This window comes from Nomascus leucogenys, chromosome 23 (genome assembly GCF_006542625.1).
Source record: "Nomascus leucogenys isolate Asia chromosome 23, Asia_NLE_v1, whole genome shotgun sequence".
Lineage (NCBI taxonomy): Eukaryota > Metazoa > Chordata > Mammalia > Primates > Hylobatidae > Nomascus > Nomascus leucogenys.
Genome location: NC_044403.1, coordinates 28,826,217 through 28,838,851, shown reverse-complemented (window position 1 = coordinate 28,838,851; position 12,635 = coordinate 28,826,217). Strand labels below are relative to the sequence as shown.

The window sequence follows — 12,635 nt, the reverse complement described above, 5'->3', positions numbered from 1 at the left end:
TTCCTGGTACCTTCTCACCTTTCTTCACCAGGGTTAGCCAATGCTATAATTTCACTGCATATCTTTCAGATCTCTCTCTCTCTCACTCTGTGTTTGTGTGTGGATAATTATACACATATAAAAACATAGAGTTACTGACGACTTGTTAAAAATTTGATTTCTTGTATCATTGATTTTTTTTAACAAAGAATATGTGCTACTGGGTAATTCAGAAAATATTTGCCTTTTAATTCCATCATTTAAAATGTCCATCCTATTTTCAGAAGCTGTAGTAACCTGGAATAAGTTTCTATTACCTTGTCTAGGCCACAGTTGGCTCTTTACAAAATGAAAAATGATAGACTCCTTCCTCATTGGGTTGTTGCTATAAATGAATGAGACAGTGCAGTAAAGTACCAAGTACAGTGCCTGACCCCAGTGAAGGGGGTTTGTTATGTTTTATATATGTTTGGAAACTCAAGCAATGCTTTACGATTATTTCCCATTTTTTCTTCATGTTTTAAATCTGGTTGGCTTCTAAGAAATGAAAAATAGAACACCCTAGGATCAAAGTCTTCTGGTTTAGGACCCACTATTTACTTTACATATTTTAACCACATAATAAAGACAATGATTTAAAGTTTAAGATCAAACTGTCCAGTAAACTATTCACAATTCCTACTGCTTTTTTTTTTCATTAATGTTCATTTCATTGGGCCATTTAACTGTGAGAAAGACAGAAGGAAAGAAAGGGTGACGTAAATTTAGTTTTTCTTCTGAAAATAACCAGAAAAATTTGGAAGAATGAGATTGGAGCTAATAGTTCAGAAAAATATTTGCCTTACGAGTTCTATCTTTTCTCTATTAGAAAAGAGAATAGAAAATAGGAAAGTTCCCTTTATACAGCATACATATAACATGTGTGCTCCGCTATAAAACACCTTACCTAAGACTTCGCTTTAGGCTAGATTATAAATGAAAGTGTTTCAGCAACATCCTTTCAGAGCTTTCTGTTATAAATAGCTTTGGATGGGACAGGTACCATTGTATTGAACATTCCTAAAGCACTTCAAATCTTATAAAATTCCTTATCAAATTACACTATTTTTTTTCTTCCACAATTCAATGTGCAGGAGAGATAAGTGATTATTTTCCAATTAAAGTCAGGAAAAAAAAAGCAGAGAATAATATAATTTTTTGTCTAGATTCACAGCTAGCAGTACAGAGAATATTAAAGAAACACCTAAGGCCTCCTGAACATCACTTCTTCCCCTAAGTTACCAAGCCCCACTGTCTCCTTTTCACACATGGACAGGTATTTCTCCTCTCCTATGTTGCTAACATTTAATTTAATTGCTTTGCTTCACAGATGCTCTGGGTTTCTTTCAAAAGATGCATTTTATAAGATTAAACATTTCAATTTTCTACAGTAAGTTTTCTCTCCAAAGAAATGATGATTTTGCATAATTATGCTCAAAGAGTTAAGTCAAATTTAAATTAATAACTTTAAAATACCGCAACCATAGTAAGAATGGCTCTAGGCTAGGACACATTTATAGGAAATAAAAAGAATATTCACCAGTTATCGGTTATGAAGTAGGTATTTAATAATGTTAGATGAATGAACTTGTTCAGTCACAATGCCATATCCTGTCTGATTTTCCTGTTCGTAATTAGAAGCAGGCTGGGAAGAAGAAAAAGCTAGTACAAAGCAGCAAAGCATTCTGTAAAGTTTCAAGGGCAATGGGTATGCTGGTAGAACCTGTCTGTAATGTTATCTGTTACAAAGAGAATCTTTATTTACAGAGCCTGGAAACAGTCAGTCTGAATCATCAAATTGAAAAGCTGTGTGGAAAATGAGTTTAAAGTCAAAATCCTGGTCTATATAAGGAAAATAAGGCTGCCTTCCAGACTGGTTTCAAGTTTTCTGATATAAATTTTAGTTTACTATAACAAAGTATAATTTATTTTGTTGGCATGAGTATAGTATCTTGAGGAAATTATATTTGGTAATAATAACTTCCTTGCCTCTACATATAAAGAAGATCTCAAACCTGATCTTAAGAGCTTAAAAATGAATGAGAACTTCCAGAATGACAGAATAATGAACTCAGTGGAACTGGCAAAACTACATTTTAAAAACTAGTAGGCCGGGCGTGGTGGCTCACACCTATAATCCCAGGGCTTTGGTGAGGCTGAGAAGGGAGGTTTGCATGAGGCCAGGAGTTTGAGGCAAGCCTGGCAACATAGTGAGACTCCATCTCTACAAAAAAAATAAAATAAAAATTACTCAGGCATGCTGATGCATGCTTGTAGTCCTAGCCACTTGAGAGGCTGAAATGGAAGGATTACTTGAGCCTAGGAGTTTGAGGCTGCAGTGAGCTAACATCATGCCACTGCACTCCAGCTTGACACAGCAGGACCCTGTCTCACAAAAATTAGTTAATTAAAAATTAAAAACTGCTGAAAATTATTTTAAAAAACAAACATTTAAAGTCTCTGGAAATTGTACTAAGGGCATACAAAAAGTGGAGAAACATTCATTTAAGAAAACTTACTCAATCTCAGAACAAGTCAGAGTCTGTGGCGTTTGAGTTACAAACTGCACCATTCCCCACATCCCACCAGGTCCGTATTATGAAGGCTCTACCTATGGTACATGTAGCCAAAAGACAGGCAGAGGGCTCCCTCTCCCTCAGGCTTCCAGACTGTGGCTAGTTTCACCCTGGGAGGGACAGGCTGCTGGTGTTTTTCCTTTCCTTCAGCCCAGAGGTGTAGAAGCTCTGTTCTGGAGAGGTGACACAGAGGACCGGTCTCTCTTTCCCTACACAGCCCCCATTCAAAAGGTAGAATTTCTATTCCAGGTACAGCAGGCTGAGAATATTGGGCCCTAACTGCCACTGCCCCAACTTGCTCCCAGAGTAGAGGTTTTGTGCCAGGAGCAGTCAGCTAAGAAGACCAAGGGCTGCTACCACCACTCCAGTGCCCACTCTAAGAATGGAGTGTTAGTTACTCTGGGGAAAAAAGGCTCTCACCTTCAGCCCCAGGTGCAGTGGCATGGAGATTTTGCTCAGGAGGAAAGGCAGGCCATAAGGACAAAGAGCTCTACATTTCCACCTGAGAGGATTGACTTTATTTGGAAAAGAGAGAACCCCATGCCTAAGGGCATTATTGAAAACAGGGGGCTGGGGCTTACAAATCCCAGCACTTTGGGAGGCCGAGATGGGCAGATCACCTGAGGCCAGGAGTTTGAGACCAGCCTGGCCAACATGGTGAAACCCCAACTCTACGAAAAATACAAAAAATTAGCCAGGTGTGGTGGCGTGCACCTGTAGTTCCAGCTACTCAGGAGGCCGAGACAAGAGAACCAATTGAACCCAGGAGGCAAAGGTTTCAGTGAGCCGAGATCACGCCATTGCTCTCCAGCCTGGGCAACAAGAGTGACACTCCATCTCAAAAAAAAAAAAAAAAAAAAAGACAGAAAACATGGAAATCTTAATGAAAAACAATTAAGAAAGGCTAAGAGATCCAATACAAGCAGAATGGCAGAGCAGGCAGAAGTTTAATGCAGAGAACCAGAGACAGCCAAGAAGAGCCCTCTTAGATCATAGAGGAGTCAGAAAGGCAGTATAAAAACACTAGGCTGTATCCACCCAGGAATGATCAGGGCAGAACATGGGGCAGTCTTGAAAACATTCTCTAAGCTATACACACACCCATCAACACAGGGTAGAAACTTCACTGGCACAAGGGTCTTAATCACAACCTCTGGCCAAACACAACTTAACAGAATCTACTCTGACCCAGGGGTAATTCCTATGAAGCCAGGGTTAAATGAAACAGCACTATCATCCCTGACAGTCTGGAATACTGTGTACATGCTCAAGGTTGGGCCCTCTCAGGAACTAACTTCCAAGCTACTAGCACCTGGCTAAATGTAGGACAAAAAAAAAAAAAAATGTAAACTCCCTGAACTATAATAGCAGCCACCAAGCCACACGCACATTTAACACTTAAGGGTAAAAATCTAAAACTACCTAAGGGAACACAAGCACAACCTGTGACCAGTACATAGTCTAATGCCGATCCAGAAATGCCACGTAAGTAGTCAGGCTAAGAGATTAAAAACAATAGGGAAAAATCTAAGCTGGGATATGAGAAGCTACACACCGTGAGGAAAATGAACTTTACAGAATTTGTTCAGCTGTATCACTAAACACATAAACCAATAACCAAACAACCACAATAGGGATCAGTATCCAGAGTTGCTATGTTACTTAAAATATCCAGTTTTCAACAAAAAAATTATGAGACATAAAAAAACTTCATAAAGATGTGATCAATACACACAGAAAACCAAAAGAAGCTGCCTCTGGATGAGGTACAGGTGGTAGACTGAACAAACACTTCAAAGCAATTATTACAAATATGTTCAAAGACCTAAATGAAACTTTGCTTAACAGGTCAAGCGAAATTATGATGACAATGTCTCATCAAATAAATAATATCAATAAAGAGAGAAATAAATTTAAAATAATCAAATGGAAATTCTGGAGTTGAAAAGTATAGTAAGTAAAATGAAAAACTCTAGAAAGGCTCAGTGGTGGATTTGTGAACAAGAAAATATCAGCAAACTTGAACATAAATCAATAGACATTATGTAATAGATGAAATGTAAGAAAGGAAAGAAAAAATTGCAGAAAAATAAACAGAGCATTCGAGAAATGTGGGATACCATTAAGTGCACCAATATATAAATAACTGTAGTATCAGAAGCAGAGGAGAGAGACAAAGGCACAGGAAAAACTTCAAAGAAAGTAAAACTATCCAAATTTGTAAATTTTATATATACACACACACACACACACATATATATACACACACTCACACACATCTATATGTGTGTGTGTGTATAGATATAAATCTGCACATCCAAGAAGCTCAATAAATTCCAAAAGGGAAAAACACAGAGATCCAAATGCAGACACATCAAAGTCAAAATTTCAAAAGTCAAAGACAAACAGAAAATCTTGAAATCAGCAAGAGAAAAACAACTGATCACATATAAGAGAATCCTAACGAGATTAACAGCTGACTTCTCATCAGAAACCCTAGAGGCCAAAAGTTAGGAGACAACATTCTCAAAATACATAAAGTAAAAAACAAACAAAAAAAAAGCGCCTATCAACCAAGAATCTTATACCAGCAAAACTATCTTTCAAAAATGAAGGTGAAATAAAGATATTGCCACAATTATAAAAACTGAGAGAATTCATTGCTAGCAAACCTGCTTTACAAAAAATAATAAAGGAAGTTTATCAGGCTGAAATGATACTAGGCATTAATAATAATCCATGGGGGATAAAAAAGAACAAAAGAGTGCTGGTAAAAGGTATAATTGCTGATTTCTCCTTTCATCTCTTGACTGATTTAAAAGTAACTACATAAACCAACACATGAACTGCCAAAGAAAGCTGGCTTCGCTCCCTGCCCCCACAGAAAACCAAAAACAAGTACACAGCACCAAGATTATCACCAGCAATATCCCAGAATGCAAATATTATGTAGGGAGAGGCAGTTCCCAGGGACACAGAGGAATGAAAAAACTGAGCAGACAGTAATGGAATTGCATTTCCTTACCCACGATGCCTCACCACAAAATCAGCCCAGCATCAAGCATACAGAAAACTTTCCCCTGATTCATGATTTCTACACTGGAAAAAGTGAGATTAAGGTGGCCAACCAGCTTTCCTACCATCTTGGGTTCCCTGACAGAAGACCTGTCCCTACCTCAATCTACAGGAAGCACTGGGAGTACCTGAAGGGAGAACTACCCCTGAAAACAGCCAGAGACAAAGGAGTCAAGTAGGACTACAGTCCCTAACCCTGGAAACTGCTCTGTAACTCAATCAAAGGAGACACCAAATCAGAGTGGCTATTCAGCAACACCACATTGTAGGAGCACAAACTCCAAGTCAGCCTTCCCACGCTGCCAGGATAACCTCTTTGGTACCTCTCCCACTCAGCATGGGCAGTGTTCTAATTATTTACTGGAGCTGAGAAAAACCTGAGTGAAAGGCACTATCTAGTGCTTAAAAGGAGGCAGGCCTAGCAGGTAAAAAAAGATACTCAACAGCTAAATTACAAAGATCTCTAATCTCTCCATAGTACAACTTGTTGAATCTATAAGATGTTTTTGTAAGTCTTGGCGGTAACCGTAACGTAAAAACCTATAATAGACCCACTAAAAATAAAAAGCAATGAGTTAAAACATACGACCAAAGAAAATCACTTAACCAGAAAGGAAGATGTAAGAAAGGAAGAGAGCAGTTACAAACCAACCAGAAAATAAGCAACAAAATAAACTAGTAAGGATGACTTTATAAATAATAACCCTGAATGCAAATGGACTCAATTCTCGAATTAAAGAGCACAGAGTGGCTGAATGGGGAAGAAAAAAAAAAAAAGATCCAAATATATGCTACCTACAAGAAACTGACCTCACCTATAAAGACACACATGAGGATGAAAGTGAAGGGATAAAGATATTCCATGCAACTGGAAAACAAAGAAGAGCAAAGAGTAGCTATATTTATAAAGAGATAAAATAGACTATGAACAAGGCCTGTAAAAAGAGATAAAGAAGGTCAATAAATAATGATAATGGGGTCAACTAAGCAAGTGGACATAATAATTATAAATATCTATGCACTCAACACCCAAGATCTTAAGTATATAAAACAAACATTAATAGACTTCAAGTGAGGGGTAGACTGCAAAACAGCAAAAGTAAGACATTTTAAAAATAATAATAATAATAATAAAAAGTAAGGGACAGAAAATCAACAACAACAACAACAAAAACAAAAACCACATCAGGTTTAAACTACATAGTAGATCAAACGGGCCTGTCATTTACAGAACATTTCATCCAACTGCTGGAGAATACACATTCTTTTCATCAACACAGGAAATATTCTTCCGAAGAGGCCATATCTTAGGCCACAAAAAGTCTCAACAATTTCAAAAAAGCAGAAATCATATCAATTATCTTTTCTGACCACAATGAAACTAGAAACCAAAGAAAGGAGGAACTTTGGAAACTACACAAAAACATGGAAATTAAACATGCTCCAAAATGACCAACTAGCCAATGAAGAAATTAAGAAGGAAATTTAAAATTTCTTAAAGCAAATGAAAGTGGAGATACAAAATACCAAAATCTATGGCATACAACAAAAGCAGTACTAAGAGAGAAGTTTATAGCAATAAACAGCTGTATCAAAAAAGTACACTTTTAAAAAAGAAATCAACAACAATCTAACAATGCACACCTTAGGGAACTAGAAAAGCAAAAATAAACCAAATCCAAAATTAATAGAAGGAAAGAAATAACAAATACCAGAGCATAAATAAATAAAATTGAGACTTAAAATCAATATAAAAGATCAATGGTGCAAAAAGCCGCATTTTTCCAAAGATAAACAAAAATTGACAAAGTCTTGCTAAGACTAAGAAAAAAAGATCCAGGGGGCGCCCCCACCCGCTCCCCGCCCCTCGGGCGCCCTCCAGCCAGGTGGGGAAACGTAAGGCCGCGTCTTTCTTTTTTGGTTTCCTGGGCTCCCAGCGTGGGGAGTGGGCGGGGAACACAGGCCCCGCTTCACCTGAGCCAGCCCAGCGTGCGCGCCAGGGGCGGGGGGGTTTCTCGGTTCACACCGGTGCGGACGAGGAAACCTGTGGGGGCGGCGACCCCCGGCCTGGGTCCTGAGTCAGGCAGCGAGGCCGTCGGGAAGTAACTACTCACTCTCGGGGTTTTCCTTAATCCCGCTCCCCCAGTTTGTCGTGGGCGCGTGTTCGCTCCGAGGAGGCGGCCGCGTGCGGACAGCCATGCATTAGGCAGGGCTCCCCTATGCGCCCGGAGAGAGGGGACCGCTGCCTCGGGCCGGCGCCGCCTGCCGCCGCTCGCGGAGCCCCAGCCCCAGCCCGAGCCACCGCCTGCTCCAGGCCGGGGCGTCGAGCAGCCGGCGGCCTGGCCATGTGGGGCTAGCCCTCGCCGGGCCTGGCCTGCAGCAGGACCAGCAACATGGAGGCGGCCGTCGGCGTCCCCGACGGTGGGCACCAGGGCGGCGCGGGGTCCCGTGAGGACGCGACACCCATGGACGCCTATCTGCGGAAACTGGGCTTGTATCGGAAACTGGTTGCCAAGGACGGGTCGTGCCTGTTCCGGGCCGTGGCGGAGCAGGTATTGCGCTCTCAGTCTCGCCATGTTGAAGTCAGAATGGCCTGTATTCACTGTCTTCGAGAGAACAGAGAGAAATTTGAAGCGTTTATAGAAGGATCATTTGAAGAATATTTAAAGCGTTTGGAAAATCCACAGGAATGGGTAGGACAAATGGAAATAAGTGCCCTTCCTCTTATGTACAGGAAAGATTTTATAATTTATTGGGAACCAAATGTTTCTCCTTCACAAGTAACTGAAAATAATTTTCTTGAAAAGGTGTTACTGTGTTTTTCAGATGGAAATCATTATGCTATTGTGTATCCCATAAAGTATAAAGAAAGCTCTTCTATGTGTCAGTCTCTCCTTTATGAATTGCTGTATGAGAAGGTATTTAAAACTGATGTTAGTAAAATTGTGATGGAACTAGACACGTTGGAAGTAGCTGCTGAAGACAACAGTGAAATATCGGATTCAGAGGATGACAGCTGCAAGAGTAAAACTGCTGCTGCTGATGATGTGAATGGATTTAAACCTTTGTCAGGCAGTGAGCAGCTGAAGAACAATGGGAACTCTACTAGCCTGCCTTTGTCTAGAAAGGTTCTGAAGTCACTCAATCCTGCAGTCTATAGAAATGTGGAATATGAAATTTGGCTGAAGTCTAAACAAGCTCAGCAAAAACGTGATTATTCCATTGCTGCTGGCTTACAATATGAAGTTGGAAACAAATGTCAAGTTAGGTTGGATCACAATGGAAAATTTTTGAATGCAGATGTTCAAGGAGTTCATTCTGAGAATGGACCAGTTTTGGTTGAAGAACTGGGAAAGCAGCACACATCAAAGAACCTCAAGGCACCTCCCCCAGAAAGCTGGAACACAGTGTCAGGGAAGAAGATGAAAAAACCTTCCACTTCTGAACAAAATTTCCACTCTGATATGGATTACAGAGGGCCAAAGAATCCAAGCAAGCCAATAAAAGCCCCATCAGCACTACCTCCTCGACTGCAGCATCCTTCAGGAGTAAGACAACGTGCGTTCTCCAGTCATTCTTCGGGGTCACAGTCTCAGAAATTCTCCAGTGAGCACAAAAATCTCAGCCGGACACCTTCACAGATCATAAGAAAACCTGATCGTGAAAGAGTTGAGGATTTTGATCACACAAGTCAAGAATCTATTTCGGCCTTTCCCCAGAAGAGCGCAGAGAGAACCAAGTTATAGAAGAATCCTGTTTACTCTGTGAGATTCAGAACAGAGATGAACAGGCTTTCCCAGCCCTTTCCAGCTCATCCGTCAGTCAGCTTCTCAGAGTAGCAATCCATGTGTCCAGAGAAAGTCATCACATGTAAGTGACAGAAAAGGAAGCAGGCGGAGAATGGATACAGAAGAACAAAAAGACAAAGACTCTATTCATGGACATAGTTGGATAAAAGACCCGAACCAAGCACATTGGAGAATATTACTGATGATAAATATGCAAGTTTCATCACCATCAAAGTCAAAGAAGTTAGAGTGCCCTTCTCCTGCAGAACAAAAGCCAGCAGAACATGTGTCTTTGTCAAATCCAGCTCCCCTTCTAGTTTCTCCAGAGATACATCTAACTCCTGCGGTGCCTTCTTTACCAGCCACTGTGCCAGCCTGGCCAAGTGAACCTAAAACTTTTGGACCAACAGTTGTCCCTGCTCCGATTCCCGTTTTGTCAGTGACACAGACTTTGACCACTGGACCTGATTCTGCTGTATCCCAAGCTCATTTAACATCCTTCCAGTTCCTGTGTCAGTACAGGCAGTTAACCAGCCCTTGATGCCTTTGCCTCAGACATTGAGACTTTATCAAGACCCACTCTATCCCGGGTTTCCTTGTAATGAAAAGGGAGATCGAGCCATTGTGGGGAGGACTTACCCAAAGATAAGAATATTCTTCGATTCTTCTTCAATCTTGGTGTGAGGACATACAGTTGTCCTATGTGGGCCCCACATTCTTACCTGTACCCTCTGCACCAGGCCTACCTGGCAGCCTGCAGGATGTACCCAAAGGTCCCTGTCCCTGTTTATCCTCATAATCCCTGGTTCCAAGAGGCTCCTGCTGCTCAGAATGAAAGTGATTGTACCTGTACTGATGCCCACTTTCCTATGCAGACTGAGGCCAGTGTTAATGGTCAAATGCCACAGCCAGAGATTGGACCGCCGACATTTTCTTCACCTCTGGTTATCCCTCCATCTCAGGTGTCCGAAAGTCATGGACAATTGTCTTACCAGGCTGATCTTGAATCTGAGGCCTCTGGGCAGCTTCTGCATGCTGATTCTGAAGAGTCGCGAAGTGGCAAGAATATGTTCCCCCAACCATCCTTTGGACTCAATCCATTCTTAGGCCCAGTTCCTATTGCACCTCCTTTCTTTCCTCATGTTTGGTATGGGTACCCTTTTCAGGGATTCATAGAAAATCCAGTAATGAGGCAGAATATTGTCCTGCCCTCTGATGAGAAAGGAGAATTGGATCTGTCTCTGGAAAATCTGGATCTGTCTAAGATTGTGGTTCAGTTTCAACAGTAGATGAGTTTCCAGAAGCCAGGGGTGAACATGTACATTCTCTCCCTGAAGCAAGTGTGAGCAGTAAGCCGGACGAAGGCCGGACAGAGCAATCTTCCCAGACATGAAAGGCAGATATGGCATTGGCTTCCATCCCTCCTGTAGCAGAAGGAAAGGCTCATCCTCCCACTCAGATTCTAAACAGAGAGAGAGAAACTGTGCCTGTTGAACTTGAACCTAAAAGGACCATTCAAAGTCTGAAAGAAAAAACAGAAAAAGTAAAAGATCCTAAGACTGCTGCTGATGTGGTCAGCCCTGGGGCCAACTCTGTGGATAGCAGAGTGCAAAGACCAAAAGAAGAGAGTTTAGAAGATGAAAATGAAGTGTCTAATATTTTGAGAAGTGGTAGATCCAAGCAGTTCTATAATCAAATTTATGGAAGCAGGAAGTACAAAAGTGATTGGGGCTATTCTGGTAGGGGCGGATATCAACATGTGAGAAGTGAGGAGTCCTGGAAAGGACAGCCAAGCAGAAGTCGGGATGAAGGTTGTCAGTACCATTGAAATGTCAGAGGACGGCTATTTAGGGGAGATAGGAGGAGATCAGGGATGGGAGATGGCCATAGGGGACAGCACACTTGATGGTTGTTGCCGAAGTATTTTCTAACAGAAACTCTTAGGTGGAATGTTTCTGAAGGCTTTAAAAAAATACAATAAAGTAAAAACCCCAGTTGGAACTCTTTCCTCTCCCCAGCCCCCTTACTTTCACTCCCATACTGGACAAGACATTTTGGATATGAGTTCAAGGGGGCAGGTTAATTCCTGGCATTGCCAGTTTTCTTCATTCGGAATCTGTTTATTTATCAAGTGACTGTCCCCGTAAAAAGTAGAAGATGTTTGTTAAAGTATTTTTTATAAACAGCTTAATATAAAACATTATAGATTTAGTGTTTGGCTTTTTTCCTTATAAGTTTATAAGTTTGTTCAAATGTTGGAAATGTGTGCTTTATAGTGTTTACTAAAATGACAAGAAAATACACCATTTGACACACTATAGATTCCAAACATAACGTTGCACCAAATAGAAATGTGTATTTTATTATGCAATGACTTAGTCATAAACGGCCTCAAACAATTCTCAGCCTAAAACACTGTTGTCTTTTAAAATGCTTCCAACCCAAAGGCCTTTCATCTCAGTATCTGTCAAACTTGAATGTCTTCTCTTTAATATTCACATAAGGCAGCCTATTAACTGTGTCTTAGCAATGTTGTATATAGTTCTTATAATATTCATAAGGTATATTTTTGAATTTTGGTATTTGTTGAGATTGCATAGAAGAATAGTAGGAAATCCAATGAAATGGCTGGTTCCACCAAGAATGCTTAGCACTGGTGTAAATATCGTGGTGCGTACTCGAAAGAAATGTAGATGCCATGCATTTTGAAAATAACCTGCATCAGTTAGAACTGCAGAAGTTTTTTTAATGCCACTTTAACACTGATGCACTGACAGATTCTAAATATTTTGTGAGAAGAAATGTTAAAAATTTTTAGCTTGACAGGTTTCTAGAGTTATTGTGTTTTTTTCTCCCTTGCACCATTGGTTGTGTATCACTTTCACTTTACACTTGCATGTTCTACTTGTCAGGGCTGGAACTATTGTATAGAAGATAATATGATTGTGACTTCTAGTTCTTTTCTAGAGGATGCTGCTAGAAAATGGTTTTGCTTTGTATTTTATAGCTTGTTACCCTTAGGTAGGTAACATCTTCCATTCTGCTTTCTTCCAGTCTTTGCAGTATTCACTAGAGGTTCCCTTTGCATGTTGTACTCTGTTCTTATTTGGAGATTGAACTCTGAATTAACACAGTATTCATTCATCTGTTATTTTGTAAAAATAACTGTAGCTTATAT

The 12,635-nt window shown here is 40.5% G+C and overlaps 1 protein-coding gene and 1 pseudogene across 4 annotated transcripts in view; one reads left to right on the top strand and one right to left on the bottom strand.

The window, feature by feature from the left end:
* The window catches only part of PARP11 (poly(ADP-ribose) polymerase family member 11), a 67,877-nt gene that overhangs the window by 22,017 nt on the left and 33,225 nt on the right, over window positions 1-12,635 (bottom strand). The window lies entirely within an intron of this gene.
* LOC100603234 lies at window positions 8,063-11,363 on the top strand (annotated as a pseudogene). Its single transcript, XR_004028300.1, has one exon. The product of XR_004028300.1 is annotated as an OTU domain-containing protein 4-like (transcript).